Here is a 13603-nt window from a genome sequence, read left to right on the forward strand (position 1 = left end):
CCTTCGTTTACTTACAGCACTGTGCACTTTGCACGATTAAAGAATTAGAAAACTATCTGCACAAAAAATGCAAGCCGAAATGTCACTTTTTAAGCACCTGTTCGTTTAAGACAATCTGGTGACTGTCGCCCGGTATATAGGCATTAACGCCATCCCGCGGAAAAACCGCAAAGGCTTTTTATATGACCTAACATATATATTCTCTCTATCTACGAATTGTCTAAATTACCCACACGTGTAGGTGAGTACGTAAGAATCGTGACTACCTAGCTAGCAATTGCGGCTTCAAACCTCAGCGCCGAAGAGTTTACGTTGATCGAAGTTCTAGTGAATGTTCACAACGACCGCACACCCACTAGGCTGCGACCATTTTCCTGTCTCCTTTTTTTCCTTCGCTTCTTTTTAAACCTGACCTTGCCACACGTACATGGGACGTCCTCTAAGTGATTGCTCATGTATAACACACATATATTTTTATTTGGAGCTTCGTCTATACGGCTTTCGTATACTAGAACTCTTAACACGGGCAGCTTTTAAAATCTTCCAAATCATCTCAATTTCCCGAGCGCTGTATTGCTCAAGATCGGTACAAAGCATGCAAAGAGTTAATAACGTGTCTTCGATTTTTTCGACTTCCACGATTTTAATAATTAGCTACGAGATATTGCAGACAAAGTTGTTTCAAATTTTCAAAAATTAGTTTTCATTTTTGTTTAAGTTGAAAATGGCCGGAATGGCTGTAAGGACAAATTCTTAATAGATTAGACACATTCTTGTTAGCGTAAGCATGAGCGTTCAAGTTGTTTTAGCCATTTGCGTCAGTCGTTTCCTTTCTCTATCAATCCACTTACTTATGAAGTGACGAAAAGTAGATTTGTGTACAGTCAGTCATAGTGATTGTCAAAGATCATCACAATCGCAGGCTATTTTGTTTTCTTTTTAATCGATTAATATCACAAATATATATTAGTCTGTCATTCTTGAAAAAGTTTAGATCAGGAAAAGCGGACGAATAGACTTAATGTCGAGACGTAAAGCAAAGGAAAAGCTTAAAGAATAGAAAAGGAAAACGCTACAAGATTTTCATAGATCTTCTCTAGATGATGGGTATCTAAGATTCATTTTGAAGCGAATAAATGTCTTTCTCACTTATTTAAAGGTTTATTTTGTTTTTATAAAAATTTTTCATTATTTTTAATTTTCATTCTATATTTAGCGTAATATCTATTCTTACGCTGTGAAATATTGTGAATGAAATGAATTTTAATAATAATTGCAACCATCTGGATGGAAACGTTTGGCAAAATAAAAAAAATAGTTTTTTAAGTCTTAACAAGAAGAAGAAGAAGATAAAGAAAAATAAAAGGTGGCGGGAGAGACAACTACGGGCTTTTTTACTGGCCTTATATACGGCTCGAAGTGAATTCTGATCATCCAAGGACACTTCCGTGCCAGAATAGGTCTGAACGACTAAGAAATATTTTACTCGAAAAAGTTTCAGGAAAAAAAAATCAACCGAATTGACGAAAGCAGATCCTCGACAAAATTCAATACACTTATGTGTGATCTTGCTTTGATGGTTTTTATACTTGTTGCATTGGAATAGAACAGCTGTGCTTTTCAGGATCAATCAAAATGCCCGTAAGCAGGCGCTCGAGTCAAGATTTTTATCTATTTTTTTTTGCGATCTTTTTGATGCACTGATGGGTTTTGACTCACGGACGAACACTAGTGAAAATATATCGGATTGGGTCACTTTTCCGATCACTCTATAACACTTCGGTTGGCGCAATGAATCATTTATTATACCCTATATTACTTGTGGTACAAGGAATGTTAAGTTTATGCAAATGTATGCAACACGCAGAAGAACAGACACCTTTTAATATACCGATCTACAGCTTGTCTGTCCGTCTGTCATTCCGTCTTGCTTTCTTCTAATCAACCTGCAGGCGAAATTTTTGACATATTTTGATGGAAAATGTTTGCAAACTGTTGAACAAATTTATACATGACTCTGGCACGTGACATCGTTATCTCTTACAACTTAAATAGTTCAGCTTCAGAGAACACAAAGAATGAAAAAATATATTTAAAAGTAGTATTATCCACACATATATAAAAAGGTGACAAAGCTTCGTAGTCGTTGCTTATAAGGTAATTGTGGATCGCTTTAAAATAATATATTTAAAAATCGTCTAAACTTTGCAGACCAATTACACGGACTAAGGTGAACAAGCTTGTGCAAAAAAAACTTTTAATTTAATTGTTGAACTCCGTTAAATGGAAGCTTTGGAAAGAGAAAGTAAAGAGACTATAGTAGGACATGTACAACCATTAAATTCCTTATACCACCCTATAGTTATTTATATAAGATAATTTCAAAATAAGGCGTCATATGGGCAATGGTCCAGGAAGTAGCCCCATCCGAAACACTTCCAATAGCGTGGGCCATCGATGGACCAAAATAGGTCTTTAAGAAAGGCGGTTAGACGGATAACCCGACGGGCGGACAGACGGACTAACGCAGAGATGGATGAACAGACAGGCGGTCACGCGGACAGATAGTCTTAGATGAATTCAAAAAGTGATTCTGAATCAATCCTAATAGGAAAAAAAGGGTTTTTCCCAAATTCTTCTGTATATTGCTTGCATCCATATAAAGTGATGTACGGTGCAAAATTACTCATCCTATAAACACAACTAGATACATATACTTTACGGAGTTTTATAGCACACATAAGCACTTTTCGAGCATATTTTTGGGAGGTTCTCAAAGCAAAAGGATAAAATTAATATATCTCTTATGTATTGAATAACAGGCATAAATAAACATGAAAATCTTTTTATCTTGATATGAAAATGAATTTAATTTCATAATTTCGACAACATATTCAACTACCTCTCTAGTTGGCATATTATCGATGAATTAATGAATGAAAAGTTCAAGTTCATTAGCTAAGCATCGAGCATCTATTGTATTTTTTAGAATATAATCGTTTCTTTAGTTCTATCGATAAATTGACCTACAATTCGAATGATTTTATAAACAGCATAACAGAAATTTCTTGTGCGTGTCTGTTTTTGTTTAATGCAATGTTTCTATTGCTGTCTTAAGAGGTATTGCGGCGAACATTTGCGAAATGATGATGACTTTTGTTTTCTTAAAGTGAATTTTGCAATGAAAGCTTTCCGTTTATTTACTGCCTGTAGAGAACATGCTGTAAAGGGAAGAAAAACAAAAAAAAAAAACGCATACATATATACACAGACACACATACATACATACAACAGTTAAGTGTTCAATTGCTTAGGAAGAGACATTTACATTTGCTGTCTACTAGCAAGTTTAGTAATAACAAAAGTTGCATGAAAATGGCAAAGGGATCTATAGTATAATGTAAAATAACGATCTACCACAATTGCAAGCACTCATGCTTGTTACAGGAAACTTTTTTTTGTAGTTATGTTAAAGAAAGTTTTCGTAATCTCAAAAGCTTTAAAGCGGCTGTAATTCAAAAAATTTGAGAAATGGCATAAAATTAAAAAAAAAAAAAAAAATATTAAATTTAATTAAAATAAGATAAATTTTTTTAATTACCTTTTTTTATTCATTAGTTCATTAATAATATTAATTATTGCATCTTGTAAATATTTAAAAGCGGAAAATATATTCATATGCTTGCAAATTGTCAAATTGTTGTTTTTAAATTTGCTATTAAATTAAATTTTTCTGAAAATACAAAAAAAAGCAAAAAAAAAAAAACAAAACAAAAATGAAAATGTAAAAAAAAGAAAAACATATAAATTTTTATAAAATAGAGCGAAAGTGCGACCACACATGAAATTCATTTAAATTTAGATTTCCACCGAAAATCTGAAGCTTTTTCAAAGTTCTAACATTTTAGTCACTCTTTAGACGTTCTAGTGTACGTGTCGCGCTAAAATATTGTATGTGTGTGCGGATCGATAAAATAAAGAAAAAAGTTTCGACTATATATATATGTCCATCTGTACCGACAAACGTATATATCTCTATATATCTCTAACCATCTGTACACTCAAAACTTCCATATCTCAATTAATATCTATAACTCGGGACCTTATATATATACATGCATATATATATCTATATATGAATATATATATATATATATATATATTTATTACAAATATATATACATATATATATTTATTAAAAATATATATGACCAGCCAGTGCGTGCATGAGCTTAAAGCAGTGAATTTATTAAATAAAAGCCGAAAAAAATATATTTTGCAAAATTAAATAAAAAAAGATAATTATTACATAAAATTAAAATTTAGAAAAAGAAAAATAATTTAACATTAACCATAAGAATCGAGAAAACCAAGAGTCAATCTATTCTACACATACCTATATACAATTGGATTTACGCAAATCTTCGCAGACGTCACATCAAATTTAAAAGAAAAGTGAGTTTAGTCCTCCCTTCCTTTGCTACGATTTCTATAGACTCTCTCTGCCGCTCGCTCATTAGGTGCTAAATTTAAACGACTTTATACCAACAACAGCAACAACAACAACAACAACAACAACAGCAGCAACCATTAATCGTTGCATATCTCTTCGATATATAAGTCAATGATATTCGACTCATATATATAAGTATTTGCAATTACATTGTAACATACACATATATATATACATACATAAATACATAGATAGATAAACACGCACATATCTATTATATTTAAAATATTATACACGCAACTTATAAATGATGCCATAACTATAACGTATAAAACGAATACATGGATACTTTATGGATAGTAAAAATTCGACTGATTGCTATCTCGTATTAATAAAAAAATAAAAATAAATCATCTATTAACGTTTTTTACTGCGGCGAGAACTTTCTTAGGAATTTTTCAAAGAAATCGTAAAAAAAATAATGAAATTTCTTTTGTACATTAATGTACATTAATCAAAATCTTTAATACTTAAAAAAAAGATATATACATATAATAATATATATATATATATACATATATAAATATATACATATGAAATATATATACATATAATATAAACTTGTACATAAATATGTATATACATCAATGTATACATAAACATATATGCAAAAATACACACACACAGACGCGCACACATACATTTATACACATACATTTATATTTATATCTACATACACATATGTAAATATATATATATATGTGTATGTGTATACGTGTTATGTTTATGTATGCATATGCTTTGCTTTGTGGATATTATATTTTGGCGGTAGATAACCCCTACTGCAAGTGACCCTATAACAAATTTTTAAACAATTTTTTAAATTTCGGTCTAGTCGCTGTGGAAAACTTTAGTAAAAATTTCTGTTTCAGGGCAAATCCCAACTATTATCAAAGTTAATCGATCGCTAACGATTACGAGGAAAAATATCAAGTGTTAGACATATAGACGGATATGATCAAATCGAATTGCTCAATTTAAAACTAGCTTGACAGTGATAAACTATGCAAATTTTTACGAATGGCCTCAATAGAGATATAGTCAAACTGGCAGACTGTAGACATAGACGGTTTAATCAATCCATAATATGTGTCATAGTAATCACATTTTTAGCCTTAACAATTCCATAAACAGATTATGGATGGCCAAACAGACTTGCGTTACGTACGTAAAATACGTATCATAGCAATTACGTATCCAGCTTTAGAAATTTCCTCAAGATAAAACAAATTGTTAGGTAAAGATATATTAGTTTTATCCGAAAAAGACGCTTTATGCGCTTATTTGAAGAGGACTCGTTAATGTCACAGTTCGAATGACGCCTTCAGCTTGCCCCTCTCTCCACTACGCCCTCTAGGCCGATGATAACTGGAGGAATATTAAGCCTTTTAGAAGTTAAGTATTATTACGTTCGATACTTCAACACCCGTCCTTTTCAAGTAGAAAGCATTAAGTTTAATATGAAAAAAATTTGATATAAACTCCATTAAGATGCAGGCTTGTCTTCATGCCAGTCATTTATTGACAACTTTTACTTCAGTAATCGAAGAATTTCTATATCCGTCTTTCGGAATTGGCTTCGAGTGCGATTTCTTTTTTAAGACGTCAATCGCCTTTCATGAAATTATAATTGTACTTTTGAAATGAACAATGCACCTTTTAATTATAAACGTAGAAGGAGTTTCTTTCGGAGAAAACGATGCGTGTGACTCATGATCAGGACTTACACAGGCCATTAAAATCGTGTGTGCATGCTTTCAACAAATAAATTGCAAATTTATTGGTTTCATTTTATCATATAATATGACGTTGAGTGTATTCATACTCACTCTGAACACTTCATAGCTTTTCTTCAATTTTTTCCACTTCCAATACCTGTGCAATATACCGGTGGAGAGCCAAAAAGCCAGTTGTCAAAGAACTCTTGGAAATTATGTAACAATTTAATCAACTTAGCAAGTAACGACATTGTAGTCGAGCGCTAAAAAACCTATACAACTTCGCTTTCCACAATACTTCACTCATTTTCGTGATAAAGTATAAAAAATTGCATCTTGTTTCCATAGAAGGTCTCATATGGATGCAGACGCAAAACGAGAACTTACATAATCTAAATTTAGGAAATATAATGTTCTTGTCACAGATCTTGCTATTCACCAATTTTGGTCATACTGTGTTAAACATTTTGCTTTGATTTGCTTTTTATTCAAACACTTTTATAACTTGTTAATTTCCAAAATTTAATCTATGTGATCCCAATTTGGTAAACTTCATTTTTGTTATGTCAAATTATTGTTATGGAACAACAATTCATAATGAAATTCTAAAAACTAGGTCCCCTTTCCGTATAAAAGTTCACTTTCCGTAAGAACGTTTATGTGAGATTTGGAAATAATTTTGAATCGTATTAGAAAATGATTCTGAAAAATATTTTACTCTTTCTTGTCGTACGTATTGAAGGACGAAAATTTAATATAACCTTATAACAAAAGGAGGTATACTGGGTAAAAGAGATTGTAAGATGTAACCATTTAGCCAAAACCTGTTATACTTCCCTGGCCGTTTCTGGTGCTTCTTTGATGGATCTAACTCAAGATTTGCTTTTTTCCACAGACTTAAGAAAGTTTATAATTCAAATTTTCAATTTTTAATGCTTTCAAGGTCCCGACCAATACAATTCCCGGTACTTTTTTGACAGCGCAATATTACCACTGGCTTTTTTTCGAGGAAATTTCCAACAAAACTTCTGAATTTAAATTTTCAATTTTTCACGTTTTCAAGATAGCGTAGATGGCAGAGCAGTCCCGTTTTTCCCATTTTTCACAATAATCGTTAGAAAATTAAAATAGTTGTTAACAGAGGTCTCTGACTTAGCTAGTCCAACCTTTTTAGTTTTAGTTTTAATAGTTAATTGAAATTGGTAACGTAGCTTGACTTAGGCAATCTTAAGAGTTTTTACAATAGGTTGAATAATTAAATTAAATCTATTAGCCGTGTAAACCTGACCGCATCTCTGACTTTCACACATAGAATAAGATCATGAGCATGTCTTCATCCTTCAGTAGTGAATGCAATAGAATTAAAAGCAAGAAAAAAAAAAACAAAAAACGAAATATTTTCTAATTGCGTGGGAGCATAAAATTTGTTTAAAGATTTTGCAGAAGTAGACGCATTCGCTAAATTGTGAAGGCTCGAGTAAACTGAGAATGATCAGTTAAGATCAGTAGACTGAAAAAGAAAAGAAAAGAGCCGCAAAACGATATGCTTTACATCTGCGGATCATCTCTGACAAAATATATGCTATAAATAACAGAATATAATAAATAAAAAAAGTAAAAAAGAAAAAAAAAAAAAACTTAAGTAAAAAATTAAATTAATTTTTTTTTGAGAATAAGAAAACTAAAAACAAGTTATTTTTATCTTGCGCCGAGCTTTTTAAATTCCTATTATGTGGATTGCTTGCTTGCATTTCATTTGACTGGAAGATAGAGTGGCGATCCATTTCCTCATTTTCGTGTCCACTTTTGATCCACAAGATTAATCATCTTGACAGTTTGAAAAACCAGATTGATTACTAGTTTTCCCAAATCGCCGGCAGATTTATACATCGTTTAAACTTGAAATATTTGAGATCAAGTTTCTTCTTTCGAGATAGTAATCGTATTCTCAACAAATAAACAGACAGACTTATTCCATTCCGTTATTCGCATTACCGAGACAATTACATAATATAATGACAGATTATATTAAGCGGACATTATATTAACCAAAGTCGCGTACAGATTGCTTATGTGATAAATGTCTTTAGTTTTATTTTCATTTTCTATTTATTTACGATACATGTAAGACGAAAATGACTTAATTTTTATTGTTTTGTTTTATTTGTTTACATATCAAATTCAATTCTAATAGAATAACGGCCGAAGCGGGCAAATATACGAATCTTAAGTTTAATCATAAACTAAATATTAAAAGTCAAACTTTCATAAGAGTAGGAGCACTTTAACGACCTTGAGCTTTTTTGTAATCAATTTCTCTAACATGATAAACTTATATATGGGAAGAGAATGACTGACATAACACGGTTAGTTTGGTATGATCACTGCAAAATTTTTTTTTGTCGTTTTTGTGCTTCCTTTTCAAGATACGCAATTCCTTTCTTATTGCGAGCTTGTGAAGAATATCGTGGTGGGATTCGTTATCATTTGTTCCGAGATGATAAAGGTAGGACTAAAAATGTAGTGATCGACATAATGTCGGTAGGCAGTGAAATTGTTTTGAAAGAGTTTCGCAAAAGGATTCAAAGTTCAGTTCTCGTCAGAGTATTGCAAAGTTATAGAGAATATGAGAAGCGATGATTTTCATTTACCCAGTTGTCAGCAATAACTTTGCTGATTAAAGTAAATAAATTTATGCCTACTACTACAAATAATCAAATCGTTAGAGAATTTACTTGGATTTGCTCAACGCTTTGCTCAAGGCTCACCATTAAATAGTCTGCACAATCCCACACAGGCATTCTTCTAACGACGTTATATGGAAAGCGGTCGAAAAAGTGGGCCGATCCATACCATTTGCAATAGCTTTCGTCCTTGGCACATGTCTGTGTACCAAATTTGCAAGTTGAACAATACATGGACCGACGGACGGACAAGTTTAAATCTATGTAGAAAATGATCCCGAAACGATGGGTATGTTTCAGAGCTCTTCTAGGCCTTGCATATGTCCGCACCAACTTAACGTACCCTGTACCTGTACAAGTGATGTAGGATATAAAAATGTTTGATTTTTGAATTTTCTCTGCACTTTGATGGGGTATTTTAAAGATTTTTATAAGTTCATAAGAGCAAAATTTGCCTCTTGTCGGATTTCCAGCTGCTTTGCTTGTTCTTAAGAAGAAACTGCAGAAGAAATGAAAAATTTAAGAAGACTTCATATTTTCATTCATAAGAATTCTTTTTATTTCGTTTATTAGTTTATGAAAACTATACAAATTCAAAAAAAAATATCCGCTTGAGCGGCCGTAGGCGAGGAATCTCGTCTAGCAACTCAATGGTCGTAGGCTTGCATCTCAAGTGAGCTAGAGTTTTTTATAAAAGCCGATAACCTTAGATGCCAGTGCTTTAAGAGTTTAGTCTTAGAATTTATTTCTCGAAATTAATAACAATAATAATAATAATAAAAAAGGAAAAAGAAATGAAAGTGAATGGAGGAATAAATTCTGATTAATAGGCGACGGTAACGATAGCGTAGATTATCAAATTTTATTGATTCTCTTTGCACTTGTCTAGTTGAAGTTAGCAAATTTTACCCTACAATTCAACAGATAGAGACGATTAGATATAAAAACACTTTATGAAATTTCACACCCACTTATTTTCATCTGTCTTTGTCTTTTGCGATATATCGAAGGAAACGAAAAGTAAGGAAAGAAGAAAAGTAATTCTTTTATCTTTTTCGATCGGAACACTTTCTTCTTAGAGAAATACGTTTATATACGAGGACAAGATGAGAAGAAAGTGCATACATAGCGCGATTTTAGATTATGTGAGAAATTTACCGATGCTGCGGACAACTTAGAGTAGCGCGTTTCGTTCACTTGACGACATCCAATTAAATATTAAATGGTTGCTGCATTTGTTGAACACTGGCCAAAAGCAAAAAGAGAACGATTTTATGAGAAGACTTCCACTTCCACTCATTTCTTTACTGCGGTTAACACGTGAATTCGCTATTACATGCCAAAAATGATACGGTAATCAAAATTATAGAATTTGACAGGAGTTCTTCTCGATAGAACCAGTGAAATTATTTTATCCCTTGGAGCTTTTATTATTAGATTACCTTTGCAGAAGCAAAAACTATAATTCAAAAATACCGCGTAGGGTCAATCGGATTATCAATAAAGCATGGTAAAAGCGCCTGCAGGGAGACTGACAGATTTCAAGTACGAAAATACAAAACGCGTAGAAGCCAAAAGCTCGTATACTTGTATATAAAAAAAAAAAGCCGGGAAAATATTAAACTTTAGGAGAATACTTTGCGATTCTCGTGGATGGAAAAATGCGGGAAAGAAATACTCACTAAAGCATTTCGGCGGTAAGAAACGACGGAAACTGCGACCCTTGGGGAAAAAAAAGCTGTTTATCGGGGCAATGCTCGCTAAAGTACTTTGGCTATTGATAAATTGAAAAATTTCAAGCACCGAAATGATGAGATAAGAAGTCGATTACCTCGTCCACAACGGAGCAACGACTAGGTCCGTTTGATAGGAAACTACATGCGAGAGAGAGCCATTGCAAAAACCTAAATCAGTTTTCACCTTTGATGAAAGTTCCTGTACTGCTGGAAGGTGGGCAAAACGTGAAGTAACGCAGTCCAAATTTAGTAAATTTAAGATCTTCTTGTTCTTCGCCTCCTTTTGTCTGCAAAAAATGCAAATTATATTTTTTTACCATATAAACCAATCTACCACCCTATGAAAATAGGTTGCTTCTGTTATCCTTACCGTCACTCGAGAAACGTAGATTTGTTCTTGGGGTTTCCTTCCTAATCAAATTAATAAATGGTGCAATTGATTCGCCCGCATTACTTCGTGAGATTTGCTTTAATGTCCCTAACCGCTTCTCTAGGCACTTTATGTTGATAAAGCTTAGTCAATGCAAATATAACTTTGAACTGTTTAACCCGCTCAGAGTTGTTTGCAAGAACCTAAATGATGTCTATCATCTATTCTCATTAACGGACTCTTTAAAGTCCATTAAAGCAATTTTGATCAACAAGCGCGATTTACCTATGTCGTACTTAAACTGATTTAACCTTAGATTTTGTCATTATGAGTCGAAAATTAATTTGTTGTTAACAATTATCGGTTGCCAAGCTTATGCATGTTTGCGATGGCTTAGGGGTTCACTTGCAATTTGGTCCTGTATCGGTTGTGGGTGTGGCTCTATGCTAGTTGTGTACATGCTTTTTTTTTTTTTTCTTTTTTTTTCCTCCTTATTTGTTTTATTGTACTTATACTAAGTTTTATTATTAAATAATTTTAAGATTTACTTAAGAGTCAATTGAACTCGACTGCTATTTTGTTTTAGTTGAGTTTCTTGTATAAGTGGAATAAATAAATAAATAAATAAATAAATAAATAAAATATATTATCAATCGAGTACATAAATTCATTAAAGATTTACCTTTCATGATACGTCTTATAGAGAGATCCACGAGATTCAAATTAGTTTTTATGTTAAATTTTTATTATAGACCGATTCTGGTCTTATTCTTTACGGGATTCCTTATATAGGATGTAGACAAAAAAATAAACCTATGTGGTCCAAATGTGGTGTACGTGATTCTTACGTCAAATTGCCAATACGAATCAATTTTGGTTAAGGGCTCTTGACAATTAGGCCTTTTAATCCTTTTAAGGATTTAGTTTTTGCAGCAAGGGGTTTATATGGGACGGAATCCAATCCCAAATTTTTCTGTGATTTTTGTTGCAAAAAGTGGCTCGATCCGGTCGAGTTTTAATCGATTTCAACCTTGGGCCAAACCCCGTAAGTATATATCACATATTGTGAATATATGTTGAAACTTGTGTTCTGCGCGTTGAACGCAAAAATACATGAATAAACAAAAGACGGACAGACAAGCTTAAATTGATTGAGAAAATGATTTTGAACTCGGTCAGCACAAAAAACACTGGACTGCAGGCAGTGTAGGGTGTGTTAATGTAATATTAATCATCTCAACAGGATTAAGAGATTTAAGAATAGCAGCATGTGACGCAGTCTTACGAATTCAAAAATATGCAAAAGAATTTCAAAGATCGAGTCAGTTATCGAAATAGATAGTGAAAGGTTACTGCGAAAGCGATTTTCACGTATGAAATATTCAGCCGTATTTGCGAAACAGCTGAATACAAAAGCGAAAGCCAATCTTCTATCTAATAAATCAATTTTTGTTGTTTTTTTTTTTTTTTTGATTTTGGAAAGAATGGGAAATTTCGAGAGCAGGCAGGTCAGCAGGAATCAGGAACTAAAGGGCATTTGTTACAATGCTTACTTAATGAATGCTACGTTTGCGATACTTTAGTTTCCACATGTTGCTAACTTTGATGACAACGTGATGGTAAGCTGTTGAGGAGTAACTTTGCAACGTTCGAATACTCAGATATAAAAGATAGGAACTATCTGTGCGACTATCAGGCGAAGAACTTTCCCCTTTGCACTTGCAAGTGTGCTTTTGTTAAAATAAATCTTTTACTTATTCTTTAATCACATGTCTTAAGAAAAAGATCTCACATAAACTATCAAAACAGTTATAGCGATCATTAAAAATAGCCGCTTAACTGTACACACATGTCCACGTACATACGTGTTTACACAATTTTAATGTGGTCGAGTAAAACTAACAAAGAAAAAAAAAAAAAGAAGAAGAATATCTAGTTCACACACAAAAAGATATTAAATAAACATTACATTACATTACTCAGACGATAAAATAAATTCTCGGAAACTGTGAACGCTTACCGCCCTAACCTCATTTCGCGCATCCGTATGCAAGAAGGAGATAGAAATTGCATTTTTTTTTTGGGGGAAGGGAAACGATTTTTTTTTTTTTTTTTTTGTTTTCTTGGCAATTACGAGTTTAAACACCCACTACCGCTACTGCCAAACAGGCGTGTATGAATAAACGTTCATATGTATGGGTTAATATGAACTAACTTTCGTATTCTAGGCCAAGTCTATGCTAAATCAGAAAAGATGCTACGTTTACCTAAAAAAACAAAATTTTTCACATTTTCAACGGATCATAACACAAATATTTTCAAGTCATTAATTTATCTTCATTAAGAAACATGTACGTGTGCACGGTAAGAGGAAAAAGGCGCCAACATTTTAATAATACATACACTGTTAAGTACTTGTGTAAGTTAGCTAGAGATAGAGAATCGCGATGTACGCTCTATTGTAAGATAAGCACATGTATTTTTGAAAGTGCATACATAACACATACATATATTGCATACATTAGCCAACTGTTGAATTATTACGAAATTTATTATAAAATTGTATGATTAGATGACCGAGC

The 13603-nt window shown here is 32.6% G+C and overlaps 1 protein-coding gene across 1 annotated transcript in view; it reads left to right on the forward strand.

Annotated features, from left to right (window-relative positions):
* Positions 1-13603, forward strand: part of LOC119635613 (obscurin) — a 48977-nt gene that overhangs the window by 14695 nt on the left and 20679 nt on the right. The window lies entirely within an intron of this gene.

The sequence above is a fragment of the Glossina fuscipes genome, unplaced genomic scaffold (genome assembly GCF_014805625.2).
Source record: "Glossina fuscipes isolate IAEA_lab_2018 unplaced genomic scaffold, Yale_Gfus_2 27, whole genome shotgun sequence".
Taxonomy (NCBI): Eukaryota; Metazoa; Arthropoda; class Insecta; order Diptera; family Glossinidae; genus Glossina; species Glossina fuscipes.